Source organism: Talpa europaea (genome assembly GCF_964194135.1).
Source record: "Talpa europaea genome assembly, chromosome: 4".
NCBI classification, from domain to species: domain Eukaryota; kingdom Metazoa; phylum Chordata; class Mammalia; order Eulipotyphla; family Talpidae; genus Talpa; species Talpa europaea.
The window spans coordinates 137,005,824-137,024,790 of NC_140070.1; positions in this window are offsets into that span (position 1 = coordinate 137,005,824).

Genomic DNA, 18,967 nt, shown 5'->3' on the forward strand with positions numbered 1-18,967 from the left:
TTTTGTTACATTCACTGCACCTGGGGGAAATCTCTGAAGTTACTGCAGCACAGCAGCAGAATAGAGGAGGCTGGATGCTTTGTTTCCTTCTAAGAAACAATCCATCTCCCTTTTTGCCTCTGAGTGGCAGCACTGGGAAGTTTAGGAAGGGCCTCATCAGCTACATAAACAATGGGGATGCATAAGCCTCAGTGTTTTTAACTTTGATGAACTTTTCAGCTAAATCAAGTGATCTTCAAATCCTTGACCCTCCAGTGTTCCTTAGCATAAAAATCATTTATTTTATTTTTTTTTTTCAAAGAGGCATGAATATTTATTTATTTGTTTGTTTGTTTATACATGCACTGGGTACAGTCAGAAGCGCGGGAGGGTGAGAGAATTCACCAGAGCCAGAGCAGAGAGCAGAGCAGGCAGAAGGACCGAAGCACACCGCCGAGGGGAGCAGCGGGCGAGGTCTGCGCGCCATGTGGGACCCTCCTGCGGTGGCTGGGGAGCAGCCGGGGATCGAACAGGCGCTGCAGAGGACACAGGAAGCCTCGCAGCCCAGCGCTCAACCGCTGCGCCACCGGGTAGGCCCAGCATAAAAATCATTTAAATGTGCCTCTTGGACTATGAATAAAGCAGAGGAGAGGCATGCCATTTTATAATATTAGGGATGAATATTTTGTTTCAGTTTCTAATTTTACTGATAAGGGAATTGACTCCTAAGAGATTGAAGTAACTTGCCCAAGGTCAGAGAGCTAGATAGGAAAATAACTTTTTTGGTGGCAAATGGGATTTAAACTTCCAATTCTGTCATTTCCTAGCTGTTTTAAACTTGGGAAAGTTATGGAAACTCTCTGAGCCTCTGTTTACTGACCTATAAAATGAGCATGATCGTATCTAGGTTGCAGAGTTCTTGATTATTGTAAATTTACAGCTATTGCCAATCACTTCGAAGAGTGTATTAGTCATCTATTGCTGGGTTACCAATAACCTCCACACTTAGCAGCTGAAAACAGCACACTTTTTTTAAGTCTCACTGTTCTGGGTCAGGAATGTGGGGGTGGCTTAGCTGGATACCTCTGGCTCAGGATTTCTTACAAAGTTTCACCATATGTCATGCACAATGTCCAGTGTGGGTGTGAAAAGCAGGAGGCAAGATCACTGGGGGCCATGGGATAGGATGCCCAATGCAGCAGCGTCATCTGTTACATGATGGTTGGTGTGGGTTATGTACTGGCCAGGTGGTAACGATACCAAGACAGCTTATTACATCATTGTTCATCTCTAGGCTCTGTTCTCACCCCGACTTTAAAAAAATTAATCACTGACTTAGATGATATATAACAATAGCCTATTTCTTGATCACTCACCTATAAAAACTACTGAGTATTTACCCTATATATGTGTGTGTTTACTTATAAGTTATAAACATCCAAGAAATAAGTTTTTTGTGTTAGATGAAAAACATTTGAAATAGACATTCTAATACTTTTTACCTGAACACTAAAGGATTGTCATGTATACTCTCTGGATGAGTGCGACCCACTGACAGAGAAAATGAGAATGTGCTGAATGTTAGTCAGGATCCAAACACATCTCAACAGATTACAATTGGGGGCAAATCCTGCAATTAGCATCCCAGGGTCCCCACTGGCACATACATCACCCTATGTGGATTTCCACAGAGGTGTCTCTCTGGGTGGGAAATGAATAAAAATTGCCTCCTGCTTGTCATCAAGCCACTGAGTTAATGAACCAAAAAGCTGGCCTACCTTAGCTCTGCCTAGTCCCTGAGATAGTGTATTTTTCTTATTTTAGGTCTTTGAGTTAGGGTTTTGGTTACTTGTAGCTACTATCATCTTAATTATACAACTATCTTCTTGAACAAAGTGGCTCTGGAAGCAAAGGACATTCAGTTCCTTTCAAAAACACATTCGTTTGTCAAGACACATGGGGAATTTATCAGCAGAGCTTGGTGCACTGTAGGGGATTGTAGCAGAACCTCAAATGACCTCTACCTTGAATTGCTCCTCAAGCTCCATTGTTGCCTCTTCTCCCCATTAGTACCAATCTCCATAGGGAGAGAGCCAGGATGTGGTTTGGGCTGCCCTGCATTCCTAGTGTCTCTAAGAACACTCAGAACAACTTAGAGACCTTGGAGGAAAATGATTCCAAAGGACACACTTGATTGCTGTGGCATGTCCATTAGTTCATGGTGGCATCTGCACCTTTCCCCACTCTGACCAGTGAGTGGTCTGGGAAGTGGGGAGGGAGCCTGGTGAGGTGAGATCCAAGTTATATTTCTGGGGTCCCCTCCCATCTATAGCCCAGAATTGAAAGCTTTGCATTTCACATTTACTTCATTTCTTGTGTTGGCTTTTGATACAGAACAAATCTCTTATTTCTCTAGTATAGGATGTTGCTTATTTGCTTTCTTGGTGACTGACTAAGTCATAAGAATCATATGACAAAAACAAGGGAAAGAGGATATTTCTGAATATCTCTCTTGGGAACCTTTGCCTGATTTCTCTGTGTTAGATACTTATTGCTCTGTAGCAAGTTACTCCAAAAGGACTATCCTATTCTCACCCAAACCCCCCACCCATGCAGTTTTAATTTGTGTTGAGAGCTTCCATCAACACAAACTCCTGCCCTGATTGTGTTGATATTTATACTTGATGCATTTTTCTGCAAGCCAGCTCAAGCCTTGAGTCCTCTGAGGCCTTGCTGCTCAAAGTATGGTCCTTGAACCAGCAGCATCAGCACTGCCTCGGATGATCCTTTGAAAAGCACCGACGTGTTTTCCCCATGAGGTTCCCAGTTCTCCTTTCAGAAATATTTTCCAGATCTCTGCTCAGCAGAAGCTGTGGTTCACAAACTGTTGCCTTCCCAGCAGAAAAGTTCCATTGCACATTTACAAACGTGTTCCCTTCCCTCCATCTTCTTGAGCCAGTCCTTTGCTGGAGGAGCAGGGCAAGGAGTCATTTCATTTCCAGGTGCACAGGTGTCTCAGCCGTGAGCCAGGCTCTGCATGAGCAAACCTTACTGTTGTTTTGCTGACCCACAGACCGTGAATTGGAAACCCTCCTTTGCTCAGAGGGAAAGCTGTTTGGATTAGAAAAGTCCGAGTAGAAACCTGACGCTGCCCTGAGCGGGAGTGTTTGGAATCACACACAGGAAAGGGCTGCATATTTGTTGGCCTGCCTAGATGACAGAATGTGTGTGGGGTCGTCTCTAATTACGGCACTTCAGGAAGCATCACCCCAAAAGTACGACTGCTATGAACCACAGCATGTGCTCCAGCTCATCCATCAGCCGAGGTGGAGACATGCTTTCTGCACCAGCCTCTTCTCAGCGTCCGCCTTCCTGCAGTCTTTTCATGCCTTAGGGACTCGCTGGTCTTCTGGGCGTACAGTCTTCTCCTGTGCTCTCCCACTGGTTCCTTTCCATAGTTACTTGTGAATAACCAGCTCTTCTCTGTCAAACTCTGGGTCCCCTTGAAGGGCCAGGCACAGAGGGCTGGAGAGCCACTGAGAGGGTTTTCTCCTGTGTGGATTTCTCTCTCAGCACATGGTCCCTGAGGAGAAGGGAAGGAGGTATTGTATTAGCAGCCACTTGATTTCCACCCAGGTCTTTAGCCCAGCTTTGTGGTGGGTCCCCGATATGAATTAGCCTTGGGGCCAGCCCTTATCTTTTGCTGTCTGTCTATAGAACCCCACCCTGGAAGTAGAGCTGGCCCTCTGTCTCCCCTCTCCCGTAGAAAGCTGGTTACTAACCTTCAACATGTCAGATACTGCCCGTCATTATTTTTTCAATCTAAATTTTTTTCATCTAATTTTTTTTATTGAGGTAATGTTGGTTTGTATTTTGGAAGTATAGGATTCCCCCCAGCTCTCCAGTATTGTTATCCTAATGCTCCCACTAACAAAGCTACCAGCGTCCATGGGCTTCATTCTTGTCTTCATTCATTCCAATGAGCTTCTTGGGTTCTAAGAAGAAAACCAAAATGATAAGGAAAGTGTCTTTGGCCTGGAAGAGGAGCTTCCTGCTTCATTGCTGAGTAATAGCTATAAAATAATAATCTTACCGACATGTGACTCATGAGCTAAAGGACACTCAAATTTTATGGGATCCTTGTGGAAGAAGCACATAATTCTTTACTTGGAGAAGTGGGTGGGGACAGGAGATTCCAGGCTTTGGGAATAAACCTCATATATAGAGACAGAGGAGCATGAAATCACATGGTATACTTGAGCAAGGTCTCTAGAAAGTTCCTTAGAGGGACATTCTTTTCATAGATCTTATTCTAGAAGCCTGGTATGGAAGGACCAGTGGGAAAAGGCAATGGTGACATTCAAGAGCACTTTAATAATCTATCCTCATTGTCCAGGACTGAAGGCGAGGACTTTTCAGAGTTGCCCCTTAGCTGGAACACATATGGCCCCAGACTGACATTGCCTGGAGAGGACTACATGAAAGGGGATTGATTCTGTTTTAGCATAGGACAGGAAGAAATTCTTCTTAAAATACTGCTGAAGGTAGCTCTGAAAAAGTAGGTTCTAGGCAATTCTTGACTGCTATATGGCCTGTTCTTACAGCTGGGGTCCTTGAGCCTCCCTCTCTTTTTTATCTGTTGACTCATTCCATTCACCAGTCTCTGGGATTGAGCTGTAAAAATTTATGAAAGAAACCAACTAAATGGGAGAAGGGAAGGCCTATACAAGTCTCTCTCACACTCCACCGCTCCTTCTTATTGTCATTTTTGTGTGCGCATAAAGTTTCCTTTTATTCTTTATTTTTAATTTTTAAAAATATTTTCTTATTTTGTTAAAATTAGGACATTATTTATTTGATTTCTCCCCTCAGGTATAATCCTTGTTCTCCCACTACCATAGCACCTGTGATATATCACCACAGTCCTTTGTGCTCATTCCTCCCCTGTTTTGACACCCCGCCTCCCTCCTCTACTATATGCCTCAGATCCATGGTCAGCTTGCAAGTTTTGTATTCTTCCTGATGCTTTGTTTGATTTTTCTGTATTCCACCTGTAGGTAAAATCATCCAATATTTATTTTTCCTTCTGAATTATTTCACTGAGCATAATCCCTTTCAGCTCCATCCATGTTGCTGCAAATGGCATGAGTTTATCCTTTTTCATCGCTGAGTAGTATTTCATTGTGGTATACATACCACATCTTCTTGATACACTCATCTCTTTTGGGGCATTTAGGTTGTTACCATATCTTGACTATTGTATATAGTGTGTAGCAGCCATCTTGACACACCATGAGGATGTAAAGTTTTGAAAACTACTGGAAAGCTAACATAAGACCTGACTTTACTGAGGAAGACTTTCCTGCCTCTGGTCTACTTGTTATTTGAGGAGATAAATGTCCACTGGTTAGGCCAGTTTTATTGAGTGCTACAGTAAGAACTAATGAAAGTATCTTAACCTGTATGGAAACTACTGTTTTCCAGCTCCTGTTCTAGGTCTTTATGGTACAGCTCTTTGCTGTATGTATTGCTATTATCTCCCTTTTTGTATCTGAGTAAACCGAAGTTCAGAAATGTATCTTTGCCAAACAACATTGTATGCAACTTCTGTGTACATATATTTTGGTAAATGAGTTTAACTATTTTCCTAAGGTAATTTTCTAGTTGTGAAATTGCTGGTTCAAAGAGTATGTATGCTGTTAATGTAGTGAATGCTCATGTCCCTCAGACTTTATATATTGAAGCACTAGTACACAATGTGACTATATTTGGAGAGAGGGTCTTTATAGAAGTAAGGAAAAAAATAAGGGTGAGGCCCTGATCTGATTAAATTAGTGTACTTATTAAGAAGAGATATAGAGAGTTCTCTCTTTCTCAGTCCTGTGCTCATGGACCTCCAGAACTCTGAGAAATTAATTTTTATTGTATAAGCCTCCCTGTCTGATGTTTTCTTATAACAACTGAAGCTAGAACACCTGTTTTTAGCCTCTTGATACCTATTGGTATAAAAAAATACACATTTCCAGGTACTTACACTAATACAAACTGTAATGTTAGAAGGCCTGAATTTGAATTGCAGTTGACCATTCATCTCCTGGTTATGCTTGGGCAAGCAACCCCTCAATATCTCTATTTGTCAAATTAGCATAAGGAGAGAAAGTCTGAGATGTTTTGCAAATTGTAAAATAAAACACAGGTGTCAGTTGCTATGTTAATTCATTTAAGTGCCTCAGTAGAGCAAACCACAGAATGTTTAGGTCAAATAAAGGAGTCAGAAATCATTTTGCAGTGTTCAGTCAACTCATATGGTGTGAAAATTAGTCAAAATGAAACAAGCAGAAATATCCAACTTGTATCCGAATTCAATTTAGGCATGTCCCAAACCATTTTCTGATTCTAGAATAGTTGCTCGAAAGAATTTATGAAGTTCTTTTCTTCAATGTAGAATTTTACTCCTATGTTGCTATTTTGTACCTTCCAACTAGGCTGACATTCTTAACCTCCCTGGGTCTATCAGAGAAGACTAAGCCATCATTTTGTCTCCAAAATGTGGAAACCATCCAGAACTGGGTGAGGATGCTAATTCCTTCCTTTGCTGAGTCCTGTTCTAGTAAAAGCTGGTAGGTATGAACTTGGGGGTAGGAGGGAGGGACCTGGATGAGTAGCAAGGACGTTCTAAGGAAGATGCTATCCCATCATGTGCACTGGACAGTGCACATTAAATGATGCTTATTGTTCACACATTTAATGCCATAATTACCAATTTAATGTCATTATTGCCAATTCCTCTAGTAATTAATTTTGATGAGTCATAGAAAAATAGATTAAATCTATTTTCTTTTGAAATTAGAGAGAGCTTAAAAATTAAATTAAAAAAAAAAAGCTTGACCAGCAGGTGTGAAGCCTTTAATATGTGAGAGACTTTTGGCAAAATCCTATCTTACCAATCAGTTGTTCTCTCTGACCATAGTTTAGATATAGGAATGGACTTTGACTGTAGGTTCCATGAACATTACTCTCTATGGCAATCCATTTTTATAAAGATGTATTTATTTATGCATACAAGAACTGGGGTACAGGCCAGAGGTGTGCGTGTTGGAAGGAGGGGGTGAGAGGATTCACCAGAGACAGAATGGGGAGCAGAACAGGCAGATCTACTGAAATATACTGCTGAGGGGAGCAGTGGGCGAGACAGCTCGCCCTGTCCGGGGATCGAACTTGTGCTGCAGTGGCTTCAGATAGCTTCATAGTGCTGTATCTTAACCCTTTGTGCCACCAGGGAGGCCTCCGGAGATCTATTCTTGATTTACAAACCATCCAACTCAGATAGCGCACTTTCCTCCGACACACAGAGTTGGTATCATAATGATGTGTGTGTCTTCAGGTTCCATAGATCCCTGCAGACTGAGCTGGGTTCACTAGCTCTGATCTCTAAATCTTCTCCCAATCCATAGAGAAGAAAATCCATCCCCAGTCTTCTCTGCAGCTCTATAGAGCCCAAGGTCTTGTTTGTATTCATTTATTTATTACTTGGCATTTATCTGATCAGGGAGACAAAGATTGGTGGTGGTGGTGGAGAGGGGTAGAGGGTATGGATTGCTGACTCCTAAAGAACTTGAGAGACTGGAGAGTGCAAAGGTGGGATATTTACGAGGTCTGACTTAAGGTAAACCTTTTAATGTGGTGGGAGTCATTGGGGTTGGGTAACATTTGTTACATAAAAGTTCAGCATTGGTAGACATAATGAGACTTGTGAATCCAATCATGAAGCACAATCATTTGATGAATAAAGTTGAATATATGATTCTAAGAAGGGGCCATTCTAATAAGGACTAGAGGGCAGTTTATTGTAGATGGATGAATTTTTGTGAAGATCTGAAAGTATTTGCAACTTCATTGGCCTGATCATGAGTTTCCAAGAATGGTAAAGAGATGCTAATGTTTATAGCAGGCTGTGTGCTTACAGATGGTTTCTGTGCTTAGAAGTTAAGGCCAGACACCATCCTTCCATGATTCCCAGCTGCCAGCAACAGCCTCCCAGGTACATCTTCACCTTTGTTCTTTTAGGCCAGTGTTTCTGACTTTCAATTGCACCCAGAGTAATGATGCTGTTATAGGACAGGGAGAGGGGCAGCCCAAACCCCGCAAACCTGCCTATTCTAAATGGGTTCTGCCATCCGCCGCATCAACACAAAACATATGAGACTTTAATGGGAAGGAACTTTAATAAAACTAGGAAACAATACAGGTAAGGCAAAAAGTCCAGTTTCTAAATGAAGCACCCAAAGTTACCCGTCCCCTCGTGGGTAAAAGTCCATCCATATGGGATTGGCCCAGAGCAAGGCCCCAAAGCCTGCCACAAGTCTAAAGCACCTTCCAGTGGGGACCCACAGCAAAGGGTCAGAAACAATCAGACAAGCCCAGAAGGAAAAGAGCAAAATCAACATCAAGATAAAAGCTGCCATGGTCACCCAGTCCACGACCAAAAGACAAGCGCAGTTTCTTCACGTGTCTCTAGGCTCCATGCGCCTCCTCCAGGTCTCCTGGCTCCATCCTGCTTCCTTCCTCAGTCTCTTCTTCAGCTTCTCCTCTTCCTGCTCAGCTCCACCCTCCCTTGGGTGGGGCAGGGAACCTCCCCCTTTCCTGGGGACCACCCTGTTACAATGCCACTGGAAGGAAATCCAGGCCATATTAGAGGGATGGGTTGTCCTACATCAGACAAATGAAGAATGGATTTGAGGACAGGGATGACTCTGGGGGTCCTGATCCCTGGTAGTCTGAACAGACAGTTTGGGCAAACTCCTAAGAAAAATGTTGTTGACTAGTTGATTACATATTGGGCACAGAGGCCCTCACTGACCAATCAAAATGTTATCACTGTCTAAGAACTGGGATCCCATGGACTTTCCTTAATCCATCAGAAAATATTATGCACCTTTATTGAAGAATCTTAAGCATTTTTTAAAGAATTCATTTCATATAAGATGACTCCTTTAATTACTGGGGTTGTTCTGTATTGCTCATATGGTTCTGGTCTGCAATGATGAAGGGTATTTGGCAGTGAGGAGAATGTTTGATTTGGAACAGCAGCTTTCATGGAGACAGGGAAGAGATGTATGTCTTTGGAGATTTGGTGACCTCATTTTTGTCCAAATTTGTGTGACCTTTTTATTGACCTGTAAGTCAATGTAAATATAGTAAATGTATTTGGAAGTTATTTTTTGCAGTGAAAAAAGCACAAGAGTTTTATCCTGACTTTTCAAAAAAAAAGTTAAAAAGCAAAATGTAGATGAAAACTAAATAATAGAAAATAACATTAATAATATAATAATTTAATAATATAATAATAATAGCAGTAGAAATAACAATAACAGCTCTCCATCCATACAGGGTAGAGCAGGCTATGGATTAGTGGGGAATAGCCACAGTCCATCCTCTTGAGCGCAGCAATGTTAGTCAAAGTGACATAATCAGTTAGGTTAGGAAGGAGGTGGCGATGGAGAAGGTTTAGACACCATGGAGGAAGCTTGGACACAAAGGAGGCCAAGTGCCTCTCTCTACCACTACTCGAACTTTGACCCAAAGCCCTCAGGAAATCTCACTCTTTTCTTTAGTATTTGATCTTCAGCTGATGCAAGTCTTTTATTTATGTTTGCCATTGGCCAACAGGGTGGTTGGGCTGTTGTCATGTCTATAAAAGGCAGCCCAGAGAGCTTCTTTTGATGTGTCCCTGCTCCGCCATTCTCCCCTCTCTGTCTTCCATTTAGGGTTCTGCATCCCAGTCCTAAAAGCTCTAATTTGGGGATCTGAGCTTGAAATAGCCCCAAAGGTATCCTGTTTAGCTTGTCATTTAAATAGCTAAGCCCCTGCCACGACCATTTAAAACCCTCTCACCTTTCATTGAGCTAAGCAGTTCTTTTTTCAAATTTGGCTTGTTTGTGAATGTGACATCTCTCTTCCTTTATCCATGGCTGTTCTTCATCTATAAAAAGCTGTGAGTGAAGGAGGGAAGGGTGAAATCAACAGTCCTCTTAGTAATCAGCCTTACTTGGAATTGCTGAGCTAGCTGGATTCGGAGCACCATGCCCTCCAGCGGCTCCCCGCAGGGCAGAGGTGTGCAGGGTATGTGTGAATCCGTGCCCCAGCTGCAACTAGCCTTTTGACCCTGGGCAAGTCATTTGACTTCTCTTTGGTTCAGTTTCCAAGTCTGTAAAATAGAGGAGTGGTAGTGCTTCTAACCCCATGCACAGGACTGGTTAGATAATTCGTGGAGCTCCCTGTTCAAAATTCAGTGAAATGAAAATGCTGGATATTTAGTTCCTATTTCAAGATGGTGACAGCAGAGCATCAAACCAAGTGTGGGTCCTTCTGAGCCCAGATCCTGTGTCACTACTGAGGGAAGCTGGTCCTGCTCGTAGAATCATCATGAGGACTAATTGGAGGGTTGTGTTTAAAGTCCTTAATGTGGGCCTCCCCGGTGGCGCAGCGGTTGAGCGCTGGGTTGCGAAGCTGCCTGTGCGGCCTCTGCAGTGCCAATTCGATCCCTGGCTGCTCCCCGGCCACCAGAGGAGGGTCCCACATGGCACGCAGACCTCTCCTGCCGCCCGCTGCTCCCCTCAGCAGTGTACTTCGGTCCTTCTGCCTGCTCTGCTCCCCGCTCTGGCTCTGGTGAATTCTCTCACCCTCCTGTGCTTCGGAATGTACCCAGTGCTTGTATAAAACAAAAAATACATGCCTCTTTAAAAAAATAAATAAAATAAAGTCCTTAATGTGGTGCCTGGCACATATGCAATCAATGTAAATGTAAATTTGGGTCATCTGGGGATGGAAGGGATTGTCTATTGCTCAGGGAAACATAGGGATTTGGCTGTAAAATAAGGTTTAGGGTCTGATTATTCTATGGCTCCCTGCATAGTTTAATTACATGTATACTCAGTGCTTTCTCATCCAATTAGCATTTTTAAAGCCTTTTATTAAAGTTCCATGTACAGCAGTGAAATCTGTGCTTAGGGGTAGTGCAATATGTAGCTTGTAATTTCTATTTTTTTTTTTTAAACTTACAGGATATAGAGCATTCTAGAATAAACCTCAAGTTATATTAACTCTGTCATTGGTGAAGCTATGGGATTCTTACTTTATAAAACCATATGAATTTAGATGATTAATCGGAATATAGACAGATTACTTGTGCAGATAATGCGAAGTAAATGACATTGGGATCTTTTCATCAAAATGTAGAGAAAATTTATGTGTGAAGTATTTAAAAAGATAAACGTAAATATAAATCATGTGTTTCTCATGTGTTAAATCAGGAGATGATTTAGGTGATCTAAAAGAAATCTAGTTCTAACATTAGTAATATAATCACATGTGCCCCAATTTGTCTTATGCCCACACAGGCACAACTGGCATGACCTAGTTAAAATTACTCTATTTTTTATTCTTAATGTATCCCTAAAGAAAAGTACTGAAAATATCTCGGATCAATGTCAGATAAAATTTTCTTAAAATCTTTGTTTAAAAAACCTAAAGGGAGGACAAAATACTAGTCTGTCTATATCCTGATTAATCTTCATTTATTTTTTCTTGGTAAAAAGGAAGTGTCATTCTTATTCATTGTGAATTTCAGAATCTAAATTTGGAAAGAGACTTTTAAAAGCATGCTAATTAGGCCCTGCAGAGAGTTCTTAAAAATTTTTGAATATATAAATAATTTTACCATTCTAAGTATGAATTAGCTGTAGTTAACCCAGAGGGCTTTTTAAAGCAGTAAACTTTTTCATGTTCAGAAATGTTTTCCTGATAGAAAAATCACTTCCATTTTCAAGGATCTTGGGCCATAAAAGACCCTGTAACACAAACTTGTCTCCTCTGAAATGTTTGGATTAATTTGGCAACCTGTGAAATATCACTTCGATCCTTAATTTGGTCATAGTCAACTTGAAAAAGACTTTTTGTTGGTTAATAATACATGCTGTCATCTCAAACACAAAAGCATTTGTGAGCTCTGTCCCAACTATTGACAGGTTTCTTATATTAAATATATTCTCAGATCTCCAAAGGATATAATCTCCTGTCCTTCACCAGGATTTTTCTGTCCAGGCAAATGTCAGTTTCTATTAGTAGACTCTTCTAGGAAATCTTCATTCTCATTTAGCTGGAGAAATGATGGCAAGCTGTCTACTCTCGGATGGGCTTAACAATGCTATTTCAGTATCTCATTTGAGAGGCTAGGCGGCCATTCATTTGTGGTTAATACTGTAATTCTTAAAATGTACTTTTAAGAAGTGGATGGAAATATCTGAAACTCCATTTTCATTTGAATGCTATCACTGCTAAAGCACACACAGAATTGTCAGCAAAATTCTGTTTGTATTGGGCAGCTCCTAGGAATTGAAAGTGGCTTAGCTAAAAAAAAAAAAAAAAGTGGGCGGGGATTGACAGGTGTCTTATTAGGCCTTCGCTATTAGTCATTTTTGTAACTGCACAAGTAATTGACACTCTTCTAAACAAGGACTGCGCATTTGCATGCTTTCAGGAAGAAGTCCTGCTGGGTGATTCTAATCCACTATTTTGGGATGTGATGGCTTAATTTGAAAAATGTTTTAATGAACAAAACATGATCTCTTCCTGGTCACTTTTCTGGATGTCCTTGGGTTTCACAGTGTAATTAGGGACTGAATGGATTTTGCTTTGGTACAAAATATCTGATGACTAAGTGGGTTTGGCAGTAAAATGGAGGGTGGGCAGTTGGTAACTGGTTTCAACAGGAAGAAGAGATTATCGTTATTCTGTCCTTTTCTTGATGATTGTTGTAAAATGTATTTTTAGTTTATTAGGAACCAGTTGACTCTTAATTCAAATCAGGGAAGGGAATTCTTAGTGTATTTTTTTTTTTTTTATTTTGGGACTGGCTCTACTTCTTAAAATTAAAGAATTTAGAATAGCAAGAAACTCTAGAGAATATGAATTTTAAATCTCTCCCTTCAAGATGAGGAAACTGTGGTCCAGAGGCACTAAGTGACAATCTCAACATGGCTAAATGGGTTAGAAACACTAGTGACATTTTGAGACTCCCATCTGGCAATAGGAAAAGGCGTCTTCTACAAAGGCAATTTTAGTCATATTATTGGAACAGGATTCTGGTTTGTAGTTGAAGAGAATTATCTTGGCAAAGGAACTGGCTCTGTTACTCTCCTAGCTCTGGGACTATGCACAAATGACAAAAGTTTTCTGAGTCTGTCTGTTCCTCTATAAGGCAGGAATAATAGGCGCTATCTTCAAGGAGTGTTTAGGGCATTAAGTGAGGTCGTTTATATCACAGGAGCTGAGTGGGTTGTTTAGCACAAGTATTTGCCCCATCAAGGTTGCTTCTCACCACTATCTTGGAACCATAAATGATATTCTCTACTTACAAAGGTATCAGCGCTGCTGAAGGGAGCAACGGGCCAGTCAGGAGAGGGCTGCTGTACCATGTGGGCAGCTCCCTGGCCGGTTGGGGATCAAACTTGTGCTACAGAGGCTGCGGATAGCTTAACCCCTTGAGCCACCTGGGAGGCCCTCAGCTGCTATTGATGACTGAGACAGAACACCCACTCACTGGTTTCTCCTCATCAATGAGTATGAAGGAACAACAACACCCCATTCTCTATTTTTTTTTAACTTTCTTTTAAAGATTTATTTATTCATGCATACAAGAACTGGGGTATAGGCCAGATGCGCAGGAGGGTGAGAGGAGTCACCAGAGACAGAGTGGGGAACAGAACAGGCACACTGACAAAATACACTGCTGAGGGGAGCAGCGGGCCAGACAGGAGAGGTCTGCTGTGCCATGTGGGATTCTTACTGGCCTGCTGGGTTCGAACCTGCGCTGCAGAGGCTGTGGACAGCTTCCAGTGTGGCGCTCAACCGCCTGCGCCACCAGGGGAGACCCTGTTCTCTATTTATTAATGATTACTAGCAATGACACAGGAAGGCCATCTGCTGATGGTTACAAAGAACCCACATTCTGTCTGAAGATTCCTATCCCAATTTTCAAACAAATTACCTAAACCTAAGACCACCCCCAGCTTGAGCTTTGAAAACTCACCAATGCTTTGTCCATGGTGGAAGTCACTGTGGGACCATCCCCTGTTCATACACCCAAACCACACAATAAAGTTTTACCAAAATACAGTCATGCCCATTTATTTTCTGTTTTTGTAAATGAAATTGGAGCCCATCCATTCAAATGTATGTTGTCTGTGGCTGCCTTTGTGTTGCAATGGCAGAGATGAATAGCTGTGAGAGAGGTTATAATCGCCATGGAACATATAATATGTAACATCTGACCCTTTACAGGAGAAAATTTCAGACTAATGATTATGAGGAAAAGTTGACTATTTTGCCATTATATTTCTTTGGGCCTCCCCGGTGGTGCACCAGGATGAGCACAGCTCTGTGAAGCTGTCCATAGCCTCTGCAGCATGGGTTCGATTCCAGCCAGCTGGGGTGATGCCCACATGGCACAGCAGACCTCCCCTGTCTTACCTGCTCCCCTCAGCAGTGTATTTCGTCAGTCCGCCTGTTCTGCTCCCCACTCTGTCTCTGGTGAATGCTCTCACCCTCCCATGCCTCTGGCCTGTACCCCAGTTCTTGCATAAAAAATAAATCTTTAAAAAAAATTTTCTTTGTTAGAGATTATAGGCTATATATGTTCCAGAGCAGTGGAGACCTGACTTCAAAACATTGGTGAAAATGTCCTTGGAATCATTCTCTAAATGTTGCACAGAGGCTGGTTTGCTAGTTTAAATTTACAAAAGTCTGGGCCCACCCCAGTCCTACTGAGTCAGTGCTATGGTAAAGCCTGGGGGTGACTATTTTTAAAAGGCATGAACTCAGTGAGGCAAATTTGAGAAACATTACTTTGAAACATAGCAAGTCTTTCCAAAATGTTAATGGAATTGTATGGAGAAATTGAATTTTCATTCATTATGACAATAGTGTATACCATGAGCCATAATTTAGAAGGACGTGTAGAATTCATTATTTGAAAAGTGCCTTGAATACTATTAAAAATAACTTCCCACATAACAGTAAAACACATTTATTACTGAAAAGAACAAAATGAAAATTGGGCATGTTGCTGTTACCCAGGATACTGTTAATATTTTCCTGAACATGCACACACCATTTTCTGGATTGAATTATTGTAATTCTATTGAATTCTTAAAATACCATGTAGTTATTTTGGGTTACAGTGACGGGAAGGGATTGCACTTGGGCTTTAGATTTGTTATTCTCTTGAAAGTGCTTAGATAAAGAGCCAAGAAATACATCATTGCTCCTGTGGGAACAGAAGAACTGGTGACTACTAATTATTATTTGAAAACCTTAAATTTGTACGATCAGACTTGGACAGAACACATTTAGACTGTTTAGTTGTATTCTTTTTGTTCCTTTCTTGTTTTAGTCAAACTACACTTCCATAAAATCCTTTTCATTGTAGCTTTCTAACCATTGGGCATCGACCACACCATACCTGTGATGACATTTTTGATGTCATAGGATGCAGTTCTTGGCAGGTCCCGGGGTTGCATTAATGATGCTGGAAAAGTCTATGGATCCTGCTACATCTGTCAGGTGCTTTTGACAATGTTAGGAAAGGTGATTATTTCTATTGTGTTCAATGTGTTAATGCCCCTTCCTATCTCTGGGTGGCTTCCCTGGAGCTTTGGATCAGGGCCGAGGAGAAGGTGCTGCCCCATTCTGGATCTTTCCATTCTTTTTTGTTTTTTTAAGAGATTTATTTATACATGCAAGATCTGGGATGTAGGTCAGATATGCAGGGGGTGAGAGGATTCACCAAAGATGGAGTGGGGAGTAGAACAGGCAGATCTACTGAAACACACTGCTGAGGAGCAGACAGGAGAGGTCTGCTGTACCATGTGGGTCAGCTCCCTGGCTGGGGATTGAATTTGTGCTCCAGTGGCGGCGGACAGCTTCATGGTGCTGAGACTTAACCTTTTGTGCCACCAGAGAGGCCCTGTATCTTTCCATACTAAGGAGTCAGGTTTACTGGAATCCAGATGCTTCTGGAAACTGATTCCTTTGTCAGTGTCACCACCAACTTTTCTGAAGACAGTCCAGGGCCTAATTTGGAAGCCAGTGCACTTCCCATCAGCACACATAAGGTGTGCATCTTTGATTTCCTACAAGTTCAACTTAGGTGTGATGATAAAGATGGTGATGGTCAGGAGAACCTGGATGCTAGACCATGAAGACAGATTGACCTTTGTTTCCTCCAAGCAAAAGTTGACAGTCAGGGCCTCCCCTGGTGGTGCAGCGGTTGAGTTCTGGGCTGCGAGGCTGCCCGCAGCCTCTGCAGTGCCGGTTTGTTCCCTGGCCGCCAGTGAGGGTCCCACAAAAAAAAAAAAAAAAAAAAAAGTTGACAGACTTAATGTGAACAAAACAAATTTAATAAGATCTTTCATACAGGGTGCATCTTGAGGTAGTGGAAACAGCATGAACTAAAAATTAGAAATCCTGTATCTTCTCTGGGTCCTTTTTTCTGTAGTCATTAATTATCCTTGAGCTTGTTACTTACATTGTCTGAATTTGCTCATCTGCCAAATAGGTATGACAGTAAAGACTGCGATTATTTTATAGGAAAATCATGGAGATGAAAATGAAATAGTGGGTAAGACCCACCTCATCAATTATCATGCATGATGTAAGGTAATATTACTAACCATAAAATAAAACCAAACCAGTAATAATAATTCCTGGAAAGGTTTGCCTTTGAAAACACAAGTAGCTTTATAGGTGAACATTCTAAATAATCTAAATCAATGCAGCTTATTACTGTCTGCCATAACAAATTAGCCTTCTATGCATTAGATCAAAGAAATCTGCTAAGTTCTTTTATTATTTAACATTTTTTTGCACAGGCTTAGCTTTACAGAAAAAGAATGGAAAGAACATTGTTCCCAGGTATCTCCTTCCTAACAGCTCAATCCCCTAATTTTCCCTGTTATTACCATCTTGTATTCGTTTGATTCTTTTGCTATAATTGACGAGTCAATATTCACATATTGTTAACTAAGTCTATAGTTTACAATAGGGTTCACTTTTGGTGTTCACATTTTATGGGTTTTGATCAATGTATATTGATGTGTATCCATTCCATTACGGTATCATTTAGGATTGTTCTACTGTCCTGAAAATCCTTCACCTCCTCATCTCTCTTCCTCTCCCTGAACTCCTGGCAATGAGTGATAGTTTTTTGACTGTTTCCATAATTTTGCCTTTTTTCCAAATGTCATAGGCTTCATATAGTATGAAGCTTTCAGATTGACTTATTTCATTTAATAATATGCATTTAGTTTCCTTTATGTCTTTATGTGGCTTGGAAGCTTACTGTTTTGTTTTTGTTTTTTTTTGTTTTTTGTCACTGAGTCATATTCCATTATATAAATGTACCACAATTTGTTTATCCATTCACCTCTAAAGGTTATCTTACTTGCTTTGTTTTGGTGACTATGAAAAAAGCTGCTATAAACATATCCATGTGCAGATTTTTGTGTGGACTTAAGTTTTTGACTCTTTTTGGTAAATACCAAAGGACAGATTTGTGGGTCATATGATAAGGGTATGTTTAGTTTTATAGGAAACTGCCAAACTGCCTTCCAAAGGGGCTGTCCCATTTTGCATCCTCACCAGCATGTGATGTCAATGTTGTGGATTTTGGCCGTTTCAAGAGGTATGCAGTGGTCTCTCACTGTTGCTTTCATTTGCAATTGATGACATAGGGTGTTCAGCATCTTTTCATACTACTATCTGCCATTTGTATATTTTCCTTGGTGAAGTATCTGATTAGATCATTTGCCTATTTTTCGATTGGGTTGTTTGTTTTCCTATTGTTGATTTTTAAGATCTCTTTGTATATTTTGGATCCCAATCCTTTAGTGATAGGTATTTTACAAAGATACTCTCCTAGTCTGTGGCTTATCTTTCTGTGGCGGCTTAATAGTTGTTAATCTTTAGTTATTTAACCTCAGCATCACTATCCAACTATTTTCACGCACTACTGAGTTTTAGGTTTATAGCTATTAAATAGTTTGTACAGTCCAAAGGCTTCACTCCTATGTGCCATTGACTTGTTTTGCAGTCAACTGTGCTTGTAGATGAGATCAAGTCATCAAGTCCACCAGCAGCTCAACCTCAACCCTCACGTTCTTAACCGGGATCATCACTATCATTTGAGAGTCAGCCTGTGGCCTTCCCAAGTTGGCTGGGTCTTGCTGAGCTGATTGGAACGACCGACATTTTTGCTGACTGGAGTCATGCTATCTTTGCCAGTTTGCTGGAATAGACACAGACACCCATTGGGTCACGCCGAAGACATTCTTGTCCCGTGAAGCAAGTCAGTTTGTATTTTAGGTTTGCCAGGACTAATGAATTAAAACATTTGGACTCCGCACAACTTGCTGTTTATCAATGCCTCTGACAGGAGGAGGGTTTTCTTTTGCTCTTGCTTTTTCTAGAAGCATGACAACATCCTGGCTGTTAGAGAGGCAAGGAAAGGAGAGAGGGGTTGTAGAGGGAAGCAGAACAGGGAGGCCCCGTGGGACGCCAGGGTCCGGGGGAGAGCAGGTAGCAGAGAGCTGTCCGGACAGCTGTCATTGCTCCTCAGGGTGTCTGGGCTTGCTATGCAGCAGGTGCAGACCACACTCTTACTAAGTCTTTACTCCACAAAGGCAACGACTGGCCAAGGCAGTGGCTGGCCCTGGATCACACAAGTGCAGACACTCCACTAAGTGAGGTAAGGCAACAGGTGTGAAAACTGAACTAAAGACTCAGAGCACCAGCAACTTAACCAAAGCTCTGTTCCAGCCGGGAGGAGGAATCAGTGGCTATTTCCCTAGGCGGTGTGATGAAAAGGCAAGTAGGTTTAGGGGCTCTTGTGGTCGACATTGTGTGGAACTCAAAATCCACCCAACTTTGCCAC